This window comes from Engystomops pustulosus, chromosome 7, assembly GCF_040894005.1.
Source record: "Engystomops pustulosus chromosome 7, aEngPut4.maternal, whole genome shotgun sequence".
In the NCBI taxonomy this organism is placed as follows: domain Eukaryota; kingdom Metazoa; phylum Chordata; class Amphibia; order Anura; family Leptodactylidae; genus Engystomops; species Engystomops pustulosus.
This window is the reverse complement of record NC_092417.1, coordinates 76,249,998-76,265,144: the sequence shown is the minus strand read 5'-3', so window position 1 is coordinate 76,265,144 and position 15,147 is coordinate 76,249,998.

The window sequence follows — 15,147 nt, the reverse complement described above, 5'->3', positions numbered from 1 at the left end:
AGCTTTATGACATGGTGCATTATCCTGCTGAAAGTAGCCATCAGATGTTGGGTACATTGTGGTCATAAAGGGATGGCCATGGTCAGCAAAATACTCAGGTAGGCTGTGGCGTTGCAACGATGCTCAATTGGTACCAAAGGGCCCAAAGAGTGCCAAGGAAATATTCCCCCCACCATGACACCACCACCACCAGCCTGAACCGTTGATACAAGGCAGGATGGATCCATGCTTTCATGTTGTTGACGCCAAATTCTGACCCTACCATCCGAATGTCGCAGCAGAAATCGAAACTCATCAGACCAGGAAACGTTTTTCCAATCTTCTACTGTCCAATTTCGATGAGCTTGTGCAAATTGTAGCCTCAGTTTCCTGTTCTGAGCTGAAAGGAGTGGCACCCGGTGTGGTCTTCTGCTGCTGTAGCCCATCTCCTACAAAGTTCGACGTACTGTGCATTCAGAGATGCTCTTCTGCCTACCTTGGTTGTAACGGGGGGCGATTTGAGTCACTGTTGCCTTTCTATCAGCTCGAACCAGTCTGTCCATTCTCCTCTGACCTCTGGCATCAACAAGACATTTCCGCCCACAGAACTGCCGCTCACTGGATGTTTTTTCTTTTTCGGACCATTCTCTGTAAACCCTAGAGATGGTTGTGCGTGAAAATCCCAGTAGATCAGCAGTTTCTGAAATACTCAGACCAGCCCTTCTGGCACCAACAACCATGCCACGTTCAAAGGCACTCAAATCACCTTTCTTCCCCATACTGATGCCCGGTTTGAACTGCAGGAGATTGTCTTGACCATGTCTACATGCACTGAGTTGCCGCCATGTGATTAGCTGATTAGAAATTAAGTGTTAACGAGCAGTTGGACAGGTGTACCTAATAAAGTGGTCGGTGAGTGTATGTTGCAGAGTTGCATTTAGGGGTAGGGGCCCTTAGAAGCATTATTCGATGTGTGTGCCATTAAGGATGATATTATAATATGTTTGGGAGTGTAGCAATGGGCGTCCCTTTTTTTCCAACACAATAGTTGGGAGGTATGGCTAGAAAGGTAGTGCACTTGAAGGCACAATGACCAATAAACTGCAGTGGATTGAGAAGGTAATGGACTTGGAGGCACATGGTCTTCTACTGTTTATAATGGAATGGGAAGGTATTATACTTGAGAATGGATACCAACAACGGCGCATCTTCATATAGGCAGTATGGGAGGGCGCCCAGTACCTTTGGCGGGCCCTATATGAAGATCCGTCCTCTATACTCCCCTTCAGCTTCTTCTCTCTGGCCTGGGCGCATCACTATGACAAGGTGGTGTGGCAGCCATGTGATGTCATTGTGTATCCGCTATGCGGGCCCTAAGACTACGTCACGCGGCCGAGTCACCACCGTGTCATGGTGTATCCGTCTGAGCCAGAAGCAGAGAAGAAGGAACCGTGGGACCGGGAAGAAGAAGCCTAAGATAAGTATAGATTTTTTTTTTCAAGAGGGCCCTGCTGCTGGAGGACATTTATGTAAAGGGCGTCTCTGCCGGAGGACATTTCTGTAAAGGGGGGCCCTGCCAGTGGACATTGTCGCTCATTTCTCGCTCTCCATCTTCAAAAAGCCATATTTTTTTCATTTTTCCATGTACAGAGCTGTGTGAGGGCTTATTTTGTGCTTAACAAATTTTACTTTCCCGTGATGTTATTTGTTATTCCCTGCCATGTAGTGGGAAGCCGGAGAAAAATCCAAATGTGGGAAAAATCGAAAAAAAAAAACGTGTGCGTATTGTTCTTGTGGGCTTAGTTTTTACAACTTTCACTCTTCGCTCCAAATGACACATCTGCTTTATTCTTTGGTTCGGTCCGATTGCGGTGATACTAAATTTATACAGATTTTATTGCGTTTTAATACATTTTCAAACATTAAACGAACGTGTACAAAAAAGAAAAGAAATGTTGCCATCTTCTGACGCTAATAACTTTTTCATACTTAGGTGTCCGGAGCTGTGTAAGGTGTCATTTTTTGCAAAATGAGCCGACGTTTTCATTGCTACCATTTTAAAGGACTGTGTGACATTTTGATCACTTTTTATTACATTTTTTATGTCATGTAAAAAGGTGTAAAAGTATTTTGATAGATCGGGCATTTTGGGACGCGGCGATACCTAATGTGTTTGTGTTTTTTTACTGTTTTATATCAGTTCTAGGGAAAGAGGGGTGATTTGACCTTTTAATATTTTATACATTTAAAAAAAAAAATTTTTTCACTATTTTTTAGACCCTCTAGGGTACATTAACCCTAGATGGTCCGATCGATCCTACCATATACTGCAATACTACTGTATCGCAGTATATGGAGTTTTTGCATATGATTCATTACAATGAGCCACTGGCTCATTGTAACGAATCCTCAGACACCATTCAGCCTCGGGTCTCACGAAGACCCGAGGCTACCATGGCAACCGATCGCCGCCCCCTGATGACATTCGGGGGAGCGACGATTGGAGGTAAGGTGGCGGTGCCCATGCCCGCCATGCTTTCAGTGCCGCCGGCGACAAACAACAGGTTAACACCCGCGATAGGTGCAAGCACTGACCGCAGGTGTTAGCGATGGGTCTTTGCTGCAATATGCAGCAAAGCCCATCTTTGTATCAAGAGGGCTCAGCCCGTGATCCCTCTTCATGCACCCTTCATAGCTCCGTGGCGGATATATCCGTCACAGAGGGTGAAGGGGTTAAAGGGGGACCCTGCCGGAGGACATTTCTGTAAAGGGGGACCCTGCCAGAGGACATTTCTGTAAAGGGGGACCCTGCCAGAGGACATTTCTGTAAAGGGGGACCCTGCCAGAGGACATTTCTGTAAAGGGGGACCCTGCCAGAGGACATTTCTGTAAAGGGGGACCCTGCCAGAGGACATTTCTGTAAAGGGGGACCCTGCCGGAGGAAATTTCTGTAAAGGGGGACCCTGCCGGAGGACATTTCTGCAAAGAGGGACCCTGCCGGAGGACATTTCTGTAAAGGGGGACCCTGCCGGAAGACATTTTAGTAAAGGGGGACCCTGCCGGAGGACATTTCTGTAAAGGGGGACCTTGCCGGTGGACATTTCTGTACAGGGGGACTCTTCTGGAGGACATTTCTGTAAAGGAGGACTCTGCAAGAGGACACTTCTATAAAGGAGGACTCTGCTGGAGGACATTTCTATAAAGGAGGACTCTGCGGCGAACATTTCTGTAAAGGAGGACTCTGCCGGAGGACATTTCTGTAAAGGGGGACTCTGCCGGAGGACATTTCTGTAAAGGGGGACCCTGCCGGAGGACATTTCTGTAAAGGGGGACCCTGCCGGAGGACATTTCTGTAAAGGGGGACCCTGCCAGAGGACATTTCTGTAAAGGGGGACCCTGCCGGAGGACATTTCTGTAAAGGGGGACCCTGCCGGAGGACATTTCTGTAAAGGGGGACCCTGCCGGAGGACATTTCTGTAAAGGGGGACTCTGCAGGAGGACATTTCTGTAAAGGGGGACTCTGCAGGAGGACATTTCTGTAAAGGGGGACCCTGCCGGAGGACATTTTAGTAAAGGGGAACCCTGCCGGTGGACATTTCTGTACAGGGGGACTCTGCAGGAGGACATTTCTGTACAGGGGGACCCTGCCGGAGGACATTTCTGTAAAGGGGGACCCTGCCGGAGGACATTTCTGTAAAGGGGGACCCTGCCGGAGGACATTTCTGTAAAGGGGGACTCTGCAGGAGGACATTTCTGTAAAGGGGGACTCTGCAGGAGGACATTTCTGTAAAGGGGGACCCTGCCGGAGGACATTTTAGTAAAGGGGAACCCTGCCGGTGGACATTTCTGTACAGGGGGACTCTGCAGGAGGACATTTCTGTACAGGGGGACTCTGCAGGAGGACATTTCTGTAAAGGGGGACCCTGCCGGAGGACATTTCTGTAAAGGGGGACCCTGCCGGAGGACATTTCTGTACAGGGGGACTCTGCTGGAGGACATTTCTGTAAAGGAGGACTCTGCTGGAGGACATTTCTGTAAAGGAGGACTCTGCTGGAGGACATTTCTATAAAGGAGGACTCTGCTGGAGGACATTTCTATAAAGGAGGACTCTGATGGAGGACATTTCTATAAAGGAGGACTCTGCCTCCTCGGCTTGTACACAAGTATTTATTGTATGAGGGGTGCAGGAGCTCAGAGACCCGGCCAGCCAGGGGCAGCATCCACATCTCCTACACTGTGTGGGAGATGTGGTCTGGACGGTTTCATGCAGTTAGGGAATGTTATTGATTTTCCTAGATAGATGGGTTATAAGGGCAGGTTTGAAGTTCATCATTAAATTACTTTTATGAACCGTACGAGCAGTGGCGTAACCAGAGTCCACTGGGCCCCGGGACAAAATTCCTAATGTGTTCTCCCCCATTAATACCTAAAAAAACCCCTCAAAACTCTTTCTGCTAACCGACATTTCAGTGATTATTACATATTCTGCCCCACACAGTTACTTATTTAATATTCTCTCCCCCCACAATGAATTATTACATATTCTGCCCCCCCCAATGAATTATTTCATATTCTGCCCCCCACAATGAATAATTTCATATTCTGCCCCCCCCACAATGAATTTTTACATATTCTGCCCCCCCCCCACAATTAATTATTACATATTCTGCCCCCACAATGAATTGTATCAAATTCTGTCCCCCAACAATTAATTATCACATATTATGTCCCCCGTAATTAATTATTTAATATTCTCTCCCCCACAATGAATTATTACATATTCTGCCCCCACACAATTAATTATTACATATTCTGCCCCCCCCACCCCCACAATAAATTATCACATCAAATTAATGATTTCATACAATAAGCCCCTTTTACAACTGATTGATTTAAAAAAAAAAAAAAACCTGTACTCACCTCTGGCAGCGGGTCCCGCGTCTTCTTTATTCCGGACAAACGGAGGCCCCTGCCCCACTGCCAGTGGCGTACCGACTGAGATTGAGGATAAAGAGTATATAGGTCCCAGGCACATGTTGGCTTGGACGCTGGGGGCCCTAGTTGTGTGCAGTGGTGAAACTTGACACTGATGGGCCCCAGTGCAAAGTCAGTGCCAGGTCCCCCCCCCTTCCCGACTATAATGTATGGTCTATAGTACTAGTCTTTTCATATGGGAAAGTGAGACCTTATGGGCCCCCAAAGCCTCTTGGGGCCGTTTGCAACCCCATCCTCTGCACCCCCTCAAGTTACGCCCCTGATTGTGTAAACAGCCCAAGGCCCATTGGACACTTAATCTGCCACTGTGTACTGGACCTGGAAGGTAGTGAACATGGAGGCTCCAATTTCCTCTGTACTGTAATGGCCTGGGAGGGTTGAGAACTTGGAGGTACAGTGTCCCCCCCATATAATGGCCTGGGAGGGTAGAGAACTTGGAGGTACAGTGTCCCCCCCATATAATGGCCTGGGAGGGTAGAGAACTTGGAGGTACAGTGTCCCACCATATAATGGCCTGGGAGGGTAGAGAACTTGGAGGTACAGTGTCCCCCCATATAATGGCCTGGGAGGGTAGAGAACTTGGACGTACAGTGTTCCACCATATAATGGCCTGGGAGGGTAGAGTACTTGGAGGTACAGTGTCCCCCCATATAATGGCCTGGGAGGGTAGAGTACTTGGAGGTACAGTGTCCCCCCATATAATGGCCTGGGAGGGTAGAGAACTTGGAGGTACAGTGTCCCCCCATATAATGGCCTGGGAGGGTAGAGTACTTGGAGGTACAGTGTCCCCCCATATAATGGCCTGGGAGGGTAGAAAACTTGGAGGTACAGTGTCCCCCCATATAATGGCCTGGGAGGGTAGAGAACTTGGAGGTACAGTGTCCCCCCATATAATGGCCTGGGAGGGTAGAGAACTTGGAGGTACAGTGTCCCCCCATATAATGGCCTGGGAGGGTAGAGAACATGGAGGTACAGTGTCCCCCCATATAATGGCCTGGGAGGGTAGAGAACTTGGAGGTACAGTGTCCCCCCATATAATGGCCTGGGAGGGTAGAGAACATGGAGGTACAGTGTCCCCCCATATAATGGCCTGGGAGGGTAGAGAACTTGGAGGTACAGTGTCCCCCCATATAATGGCCTGGGAGGGTAGAGAACATGGAGGTACAGTGTCCCCCCATATAATGGCCTGGGAGGGTAGAGAACTTGGAGGTACAGTGTCCCCCCATATAATGGCCTGGGAGGGTAGAGAACATGGAGGTACAGTGTCCCCCCATATAATGGCCTGGGAGGGTAGAGAACTTTGAGGCATGCTGTCCTCTGCACTATAGTACATGGAGAAGGTAATGAACAGTAACCTATTCATTGCGAGGGGTGAAGTGGGATGCTTGTTCTGTACTGGAGGAAGAGGTAGCGTATGACACTACGCGTAGCCGGAGTGTGTGCACTGCCAGGGGTCGATCGCAGGATAATTGTCAGAATAAAGTGGCTGCGATTTCTTCTTCCACTACACTCTATTCTAGTGGGATGATTAGGTAGATCGTGTCCCGCTCATTCCACCTTGGATAAGCTGGTAGAGCTAGACGCCAGAGCTTAGATGTCTATGTAGGAGGCCACTGTGGCCATAGTTCAGCAGCCTTCAAAGACTTCCCTGTCTCTTACAGCTCCACCTCCCCGCTCCTTAAAATAAATAGTCTCTATAGCAACAGGCTACGTATGACGTAGCTCCGTCACGCACAGGGGTAAACCATATATGGTGCCGGAAATGTGACGTTACGTTTCGCTGCTTGTCACCGGGGAAACCAAACAGAGGTGTGGCGATATGACGTAACAGATTGGTTCCCGCCTTCGGCTCTTCGTAGTTCTAAACATAGAGAGTCGTCCTGACCTGAAAAACGCGTGGCTGGCTATGTAACTGTCCAGGTATATCCCCCCGGGCTATTTATACATAATATACAGGCATATTACCCCACAGCTGTCATGAATATTATTACTACAGGAATATTACCCCTGGCTATGTATAGGATGTTGTCTATCTAGGAGGTGTTACCCCCAGCTATTTATACATTATTATATAACCAGACATATTACCCCTGGCTATGTATAGGGTATGATATAACCAGACATATTACCCCTGGCTATGTATAGGGTATGATATAACCAGACATATTACCCCTGGCTATGTATAGAGTATGATATAACCAGACATATTACCCCTGGCTATGTATAGGGTATGATATAACCAGACATATTACCCCTGGCTATGAAGAGGGTATTATATAACCAGACATATTACCCCTGGCTATGTATAGAGTATGATATAACCAGACATATTACCCCTGGCTATGAAGAGGGTATTATATAACCAGACATATTACCCCTGGCTATGTATAGAGTATGATATAACCAGACATATTACCCCTGGCTATGAAGAGGGTATTATATAACCAGACATATTACCCCTGGCTATGTATAGAGTATGATATAACCAGGCATATTACCCCTGATTATGTATAGAGTATGATATAACCAGGCATATTACCCCTGATTATGTATAGAGTATGATATAACCAGGCATATTACCCCTGATTATGTATAGAGTATGATATAACCAGGCATATTACCCCTGATTATGTATAGAGTATGATATAACCAGGCATATTACCCCTGATTATGTATAGAGTATGATATAACCAGGCATATTACCCCTGATTATGTATAGAGTATGATATAACCAGGCATATTACCCCTGATTATGTATAGAGTATGATATAACCAGGCATATTACCCCTGATTATGTATAGAGTATGATATAACCAGGCATATTACCCCTGATTATGTATAGAGTATTATATAACCAGACATATTACCCCTGACTGTATAGGGTACTATTATATTACCAGACTTATTACCCCTGGCTATGTATAGGGTATGATATAACCAGACTTATTACCCCTGGCTATGTATAGGGTATGATATAACCAGACATATTACCCCTGGCTATGTATAGGGTATGATATAACCAGACATATTACCCCTGGCTATGTATAGGGTATGATATAACCAGACATATTACCCCTGGCTATGTATAGGGTATGATATAACCAGACATATTACCCCTGGCTATGTATAGGGTATGATATAACCAGACATATTACCCCTGGCTATGTATAGGGTATGATATAACCAGACATATTACCCCTGGCTATGTATAGGGTATGATATAACCAGACATATTACCCCTGGCTATGTATAGGGTATGATATAACCAGACATATTACCCCTGGCTATGTATAGGGTATGATATAACCAGACATATTACCCCTGGCTATGTATAGGGTATGATATAACCAGACATATTACCCCTGGCTATGTATAGGGTATGATATAACCAGACTTATTACCCCTGGCTATGTATAGGGCAGTGGTGGCGAACCTATGGCACGGGTGCCAGAGGTGGCACACTGAGCCATTTCTGTGGGCACTCAGACCATCGCCCCAGGACAGAGTTCACCAAATAGGACCAAATCTTCCTGCAGTCCCAGGCAACTTAAGTGACACTTCTTTGGAACTGCGGGAAAAGTGAGAAGGTGTTGACAGAACTGCAATGTCTTTGGAGGTCCTCCTGCCAGACCCTCCATTCTTTCTCTACAGAGAGACCCTGGAGAGAAGCTAAAGGGTCTCTTTCAGCTGTATTGGTGGCCTCAGGGGGCCAATACGATTGAAAGATGTGGAAGAACAGGTAGCAATAAGTTACTACTTAAAATGCCATGTTGGCACTTCACAGTAAATAAGTGGATTTTTATTGTACTTTTGTCACTCAGTCCCCAAAAGGTTCGCCATAACTGTTACAGGGTATAGGCCTGTTAGGACTTCAGGCAGGAGACAATCCAAATAGATGAAAAATCGCAGCACTTATTAAAAATGTATATTCTTTATTTCTTCAGATTAAAATTGACAAGGAAAAGGGAAAACTTGTCAAAGGTTTTGCCTTTTCCTTGTCAATTTTAATCTGAAGAAATAAGAATATACATTTTTTCCCTTACGTCCCCATGACGGCCCACCTGGAGGATGACCCCTTGACCTCTGTAGGGACAGGAAGCAGAGAAGTTAAAAGGCCCCACCCCGGCATCCGTACTCCAGTGTCTTCCTGTCCCTACACAGGGCAGGGAGCAGAGATATATCTCTCCTCACGGGCCTCCTCCAGGGGGGCAGTGGGGGGAGCACAAGTCTGCAGGCACGGGCCGACCCTTACCCTGCCAGTTCCCGGACCTCGCTTCGGCGCATCGCGCGTCCTCCCTGGCTCTGCGGGGAACTGTTGTGCCGGCTCTACCCCCGACTCCGCGTAGTTCCAGGGTACCCGGATGTCGGAGCACGCGTGGTGGCTCCGGTCACGTGCTCCGACGCTTCATTGGTGAACTTCCGGTCGCACCGGAAGTGACGATTGGAGTCACTGATTGGCCGAGGCCGGATAACGTGCTGCGGCGCACGAATTACAGGACTTCCGGTCGCACCGGAAGTGACGTTTGGGGGCTCGGCGGCGCCAAAATTTAAAAGGTTTGGTCGCAGGTAGTCACTCTGACTCTGAGGTCTAGATCACCTACCACTACGCCGATAAGGTACTGTACACTAGGCTGATGTGTTAATGTACTTGATTCTGCATATATTGTACTGCTGTATGTGAATAAGCCCCCCTTACCTATGATTATAGGACCCATGGAAGTATCTATCTTTTCTAGCGAGGTCCTGGCCATGGAATCTTCTGTATCAGATCCCCTGTCTACAGGCCTTGTGAGTGTCTTAAAGATTAATGGGGCAGGGGCTCTATTCATATATATGTTATATCCCCTGTAAATACTAAGCTGTCACTTATCTCTTGGCAGGAGCCTAAAGAGAAAGTGAGGAGCAAAGATCCCTCTAAAGATGGGAAGAAATCAGCCTGTCGTAAATGCAACATGTGCAATACAAGGCTTAATTCTAATTATAAAAAAACAGTATGCAAGGAATGTCTGGATAACCTTCTAAAAGAAGAGCGAACAGGCTTTAGGGAAGAGATACGTGCCTTCATTAAGGAAGAAGTCCATTCTTCTGTAGCCTCCTCCATAGCCTCACTTAGCCTCCCTGGGCCTCCACCCAAAAGGGCCTTAATATGTGCCTCAGAATCAGACCCTGACTCAGAGGATAATTCCTCCTTTAAGGATTCTTTAGAATTGGAGCCGTCCACTTCTCTATCCGCTTCAAAAATGGAATCCAGATATCTGTTTTCCTCTGACGACTTAGACCAATTGCTTAAAGCCATTCGTGATACTCTAAAAATTGAAGAAGTGGAAGAAGCTAGATCCATTCAGGATGAGCTGTTTGGCATCCTTAGATCCCAGAAAAAGAGAGTATTCCCCATTAACGATACTCTCAAACAACTCATTCGGGAAGAGTGGAGAGATCCAGAAAAGAGGATTTCTGTGTCTAAGGAATTCAGGAATCGTCTATTATTTGACGAAAATGATACTAAATTCTGGAATTCACCTCCCAAGGTTGATGTCCAGGTAACAAAATTAACAAAGCGCACTGACCTGCCCTTTGAAGACTCTATCCAGCTAAAAGATCCTATGGATAGGAAAGCTGACTGTTTACTTAAAAAAGCTTGGGAGTCGGCTATGCTTAATCTAAAAGCAAATGTAGCCACTACCTCGGTTGCCCGTACGATGTACTTCTGGCTATCTGAGCTGGAAAATCACATTAGGGAAGGCACTCCCAGAGAACTCCTGTTAGAGACTCTTCCAACTTTAAAGTCGGCTACTGCCTTTATTGCTGATGCATCTGGTGAATCCGTCAGGTTCTCTGCAAAAGAAGGAGCATTGTCCATTGCAACTAGAAGAGCGCTATGGCTAAGGCAATGGTGTGGGGATTTCAGGTCAAAGTCCAAACTTTGCAGCATTCCATTTGAGGGAGAATTTGTGTTTGGTCCTGAACTTGACTCTATTCTGGAGAAGGCGGCGGACAAAAAGAAGGGGTTTCCTGAGGTTAAAAAACCACCCAGAAAACAGCCCTTTCAGGACTTTAGAGACCGAAAAAATTCATACAGAGGCAAAGGCAAGCAAGGGCGCTGGAGCCATCCGAAAGGAGGTAGAGGTAGAGGCTTCCTCCTCAGCTCCAGTAATTCAACCTCATTTGGGAGACAATGACGCCAGAGTGGGAGGAAGGTTACTAGGGTTCCTTGCACGATGGTCCCAGATCACATCCAACCCTTGGATTCTGGACATAATAAAGCAAGGGTACAAGCTAGAATTAACATCTCTTCCTCCCCACAAGTTTATCCTTACCAGGCTGGGGTCTCAAAAGTTGACTGTTTTAATTTTTCAGGAAGTCCAGAAACTCATTCAGATGGATGTAATTACACCTGTTCCAGAAGAAAAGTGGAAGGGCGGTCACTTCTCCCCCTTGTTCCTCATCCAAAAGCCAAATGGATCCCACAGGATGATTTGCAACCTCAAAGGTTTGAACCAGCATCTCTTGTACAGGAAGTTCAAGATGGAGTCAATAAAGTCTGCAGTAACCCTGATCCATCCAGGAGCCTACATGTGCACGATAGACCTGAAGGACGCATATTACCACGTCCCTATCTACCTTCCGTCTCAAAAGTTTTTGAGGTTTGCAATAGTCTCACCACAGGGGAAGAAACTATGCTTCCAATACAGGTCTCTACCTTTCGGGATAGCATCAGCGCCAAGAGTGTTTTCAAAAATCATCATAGAGGTCGTAGCCTTCTTAAGAACACATCAAGTCCTGGTCGTTCCATACCTGGACGACTTACTCATAATAGCGAAAAATCGAGAAGAACTTATTCTACACCGAGACTTTACAATCCAAACGCTACAGAATCTGGGATGGATTATAAACTGGGAGAAGTCTGCCTTGCATCCGGATACTCAGATCCTTTTCCTGGGAACCCTCCTGGACTCTGTGGACCAGAAATCTTATCTTCCCAGAGAAAAGTCAGAACGCCTGGTAGGTCAGATCAATGTTTTCCTCCATCGCCAGAGATGCTCGATAAGAGATGCTATGAAGCTCCTGGGGCAGTTAACATCTTGCATCCAGTGTGTCCAGTGGGCACAGAACCATACGAGAATCCTGCAAGGTTGGATACTACAATCATGGGACAAAGATCCCCTACATCTGGACAACTGCATCAGCATTACTCCTGCGGTCAAACAGTCCTTAATGTGGTGGACCATTCCTACACACCTACAGAGGGGAGTTCCATGGCATCCTTGGCCCCTATCTATAGTCCAGACAGATGCAAGTCAAAAGGGCTGGGGTGCGAATATAGCAGGATCCTTCTTCCAGGGAAGTTGGCCTCCTCATATCCAAAGAATGTCATCCAACTATCGAGAACTGAGAGCAGTCCTGGAAACCCTGAAGACAGCCAGTCATCTTCTGGTGGGACAACACGTGAAAGTCCTGTCGGACAACTCAACAACAATAGCCTACCTACAGCATCAAGGGGGTACAAGATCTCCAGACCTTTCAGACCTCTCGAGCGAAATATTCTCATGGGCAGAATTGAACATCAAGTCCTTATCGGCAGTTCATCTGAGAGGGAAGGACAACAAGGTGGCAGATTTTCTGAGCAGGAAAAAACTAGACCACAACGAATGGTGTCTGAACCAAAAAGTATTCCGGCTTCTAACCCAGATGTGGGGAATACCTGTAGTGGATCTGTTTGCCACCAGGGAAAATACGAAAGCGGAACTTTTCTACTCTCTCAGTTATTCAGAGACCACCTCGAAGTTAGATGCATTCAGCCACAAGTGGGACGCTCCTCTGACATATGCCTTTCCTCCTCTGCCTATAATTGCAAGAGTTCTCCGGAAAATTCAAAGAGACGAATCCAAGGTCATTCTCATTGTTCCCTTCTGGCCCAAAAAGAGCTGGTTTCCGCTCCTAAAGAAGATGGCTCTAGCAGAACCTCTAATGCTACCCATTCAGGAAGATCTCCTCCATCAAGGGCCGCTTTTTCATCCGAGGCCACAAGATCTCAAGCTCTCGGCCTGGATCCTGAAAGGAGCTTTTTGAGGGCAAAAGGCCTTTCGGACAAGGTAATCTCTACTCTACAATCCAGTAGAAAACCAGTTACCTCAGCTATATACCTGAAGATATGGAAGAAGTTTATTTCTTTCTGTGGTCCAGCAGTTCCCAATCAATCTTCTCCTAATATCTTACAGATCTTAGAATTCCTGCAAGCTGGGTTCGACATGGGCCTTAAGACTAGTACCCTTAAAGTCCAGATTGCAGCACTAAGTGTGTTCTTTGATTCATCCCTGGCGGATCATAGATGGATAAAGAGGTTTGTAAAAGCAACTGTCCGAATCAGGCCCTCAGTTAAACCTTCAGTAGCTCCCTGGGACTTATCCTTAGTGCTAAATTTTCTTACTGGACCTCAGTTTGAACCAATTGAATCTGTAAGCCTTAGAAACCTTACCTTGAAAACTGCCTTCTTAATTGCAATCACTACTGCAAGAAGGATTGGCGAGATTCAGGCTCTATCTATAAATGAACCTTATTGTTTAATTTCAGATGACAGGATCATTTTAACGCTTGACCCAAACTTTGTCCCCAAGGTTTGTACAGCTTTCCACCGAAACCAGGAAGTGGTCCTACCTTCGTTTTGCCAGAATCCAAGAGCCGCTAAGGAAATCAGCTGGCATTCCCTGGATGTAAGAAGAATAGTACTCAGGTACTTGGAAGTCTCTAAGAGCTGGCGGAAGGACTCTAATATTCTTCTCCAATTCCAAGGGAAAAACAAAGGGAAGAAGGCCTCAAAATCGTCCTTATCCCGATGGATAAAAACCGTTATCAAAGAGGCTTATGAGGCTCTGGAAATGGCTGTCCCAGATAACATAAAAGCCCATTCCACAAGAGCAATGGCTACCTCCTGGGCTGAAAGAAGAGGAGCCACAATTGAGCAGATATGTAAAGCGGCTACCTGGTCGTCTTCTCTTACCTTCGCTAAACATTACAGATTGGACATTCCGAATAACATGGACCTTTCCTTTGGGAGAAAGATACTACAGGCCGTAGTCCCTCCCTAAAAAATAATTCATCTGGTATATCTCCAGGTGGGCCGTCATGGGGACGTAAGGGAAAAAGTGAATTAGTCTTACCGGTAATTCCATTTCCTTAGTCCACCATGACGGCCCATATATTTTTTCCCACCCTAGATATGTCATTTAATGTATTTATAAACCTGCTTGATTTAATTGTTTGTGCATATTAACAGGCAATAAATCGGGTTGCATCCAAGCCGGTGTAGTTATTTGGTAGACACTGGAGTACGGATGCCGGGGTGGGGCCTTTTAACTTCTCTGCTTCCTGTCCCTACAGAGGTCAAGGGGTCATCCTCCAGGTGGGCCGTCATGGTGGACTAAGGAAATGGAATTACCGGTAAGACTAATTCACTTTTTTAAGAAGTGCCACGATTTTTTGTTTATTTGGTTTGTGGTGGGCGAAAGACTTCATTTGGACAAAAGTTCTAAAGCACACTTTTAGCATGTGTGCGGCTGTAGTCAGGGCAGCAATGATGGACTGTGCTGGGGCTGAAAGTGAGAGAGGGGGAGTATAAGATTTTTCTTGGACAATCGCTTAGAGCTACCATGTAAAACTGTGGCTTGAAATGTGCAAGTAACAGGGAACATAGTCTATGAAACGTGGCATGCATATGAACTGCGTCTGTATTCTGAGCCATTTACTATCCCCTCAAAGTAATAACCAACTCTCCGAGATGATTAATATTAATTTACACCATGCTATTTTCTTGCTTCACCAAAAATTGTCTATTCCACAAGTTTTTTGTGTTCTCTGCAAAATTTCCTTCTTGCAGGGGCACCAAACAGTTTATGAATCAGATTTCCCCCGTGGAAAGAATGACAGTACATGTATGAGTCTGGAAAGCTTAAAAGGTTCTGACCCAATGGAGTTGACAGTTTGGTGATTGGTACTTGTCAGAATGGGTTTCTTTTTTGAAGTAGATGACCTGTAACAAAAGATCTGACCCCCACGCTGTTTTTCTAATCCCTTATGTATTTTTGATAGCAAGGACTAATACATAAACCCAAAAACTACGGTCCACCCTACATAGCAGCAGCCTCCAAACTGCAACACAACTCACATACATAAGAA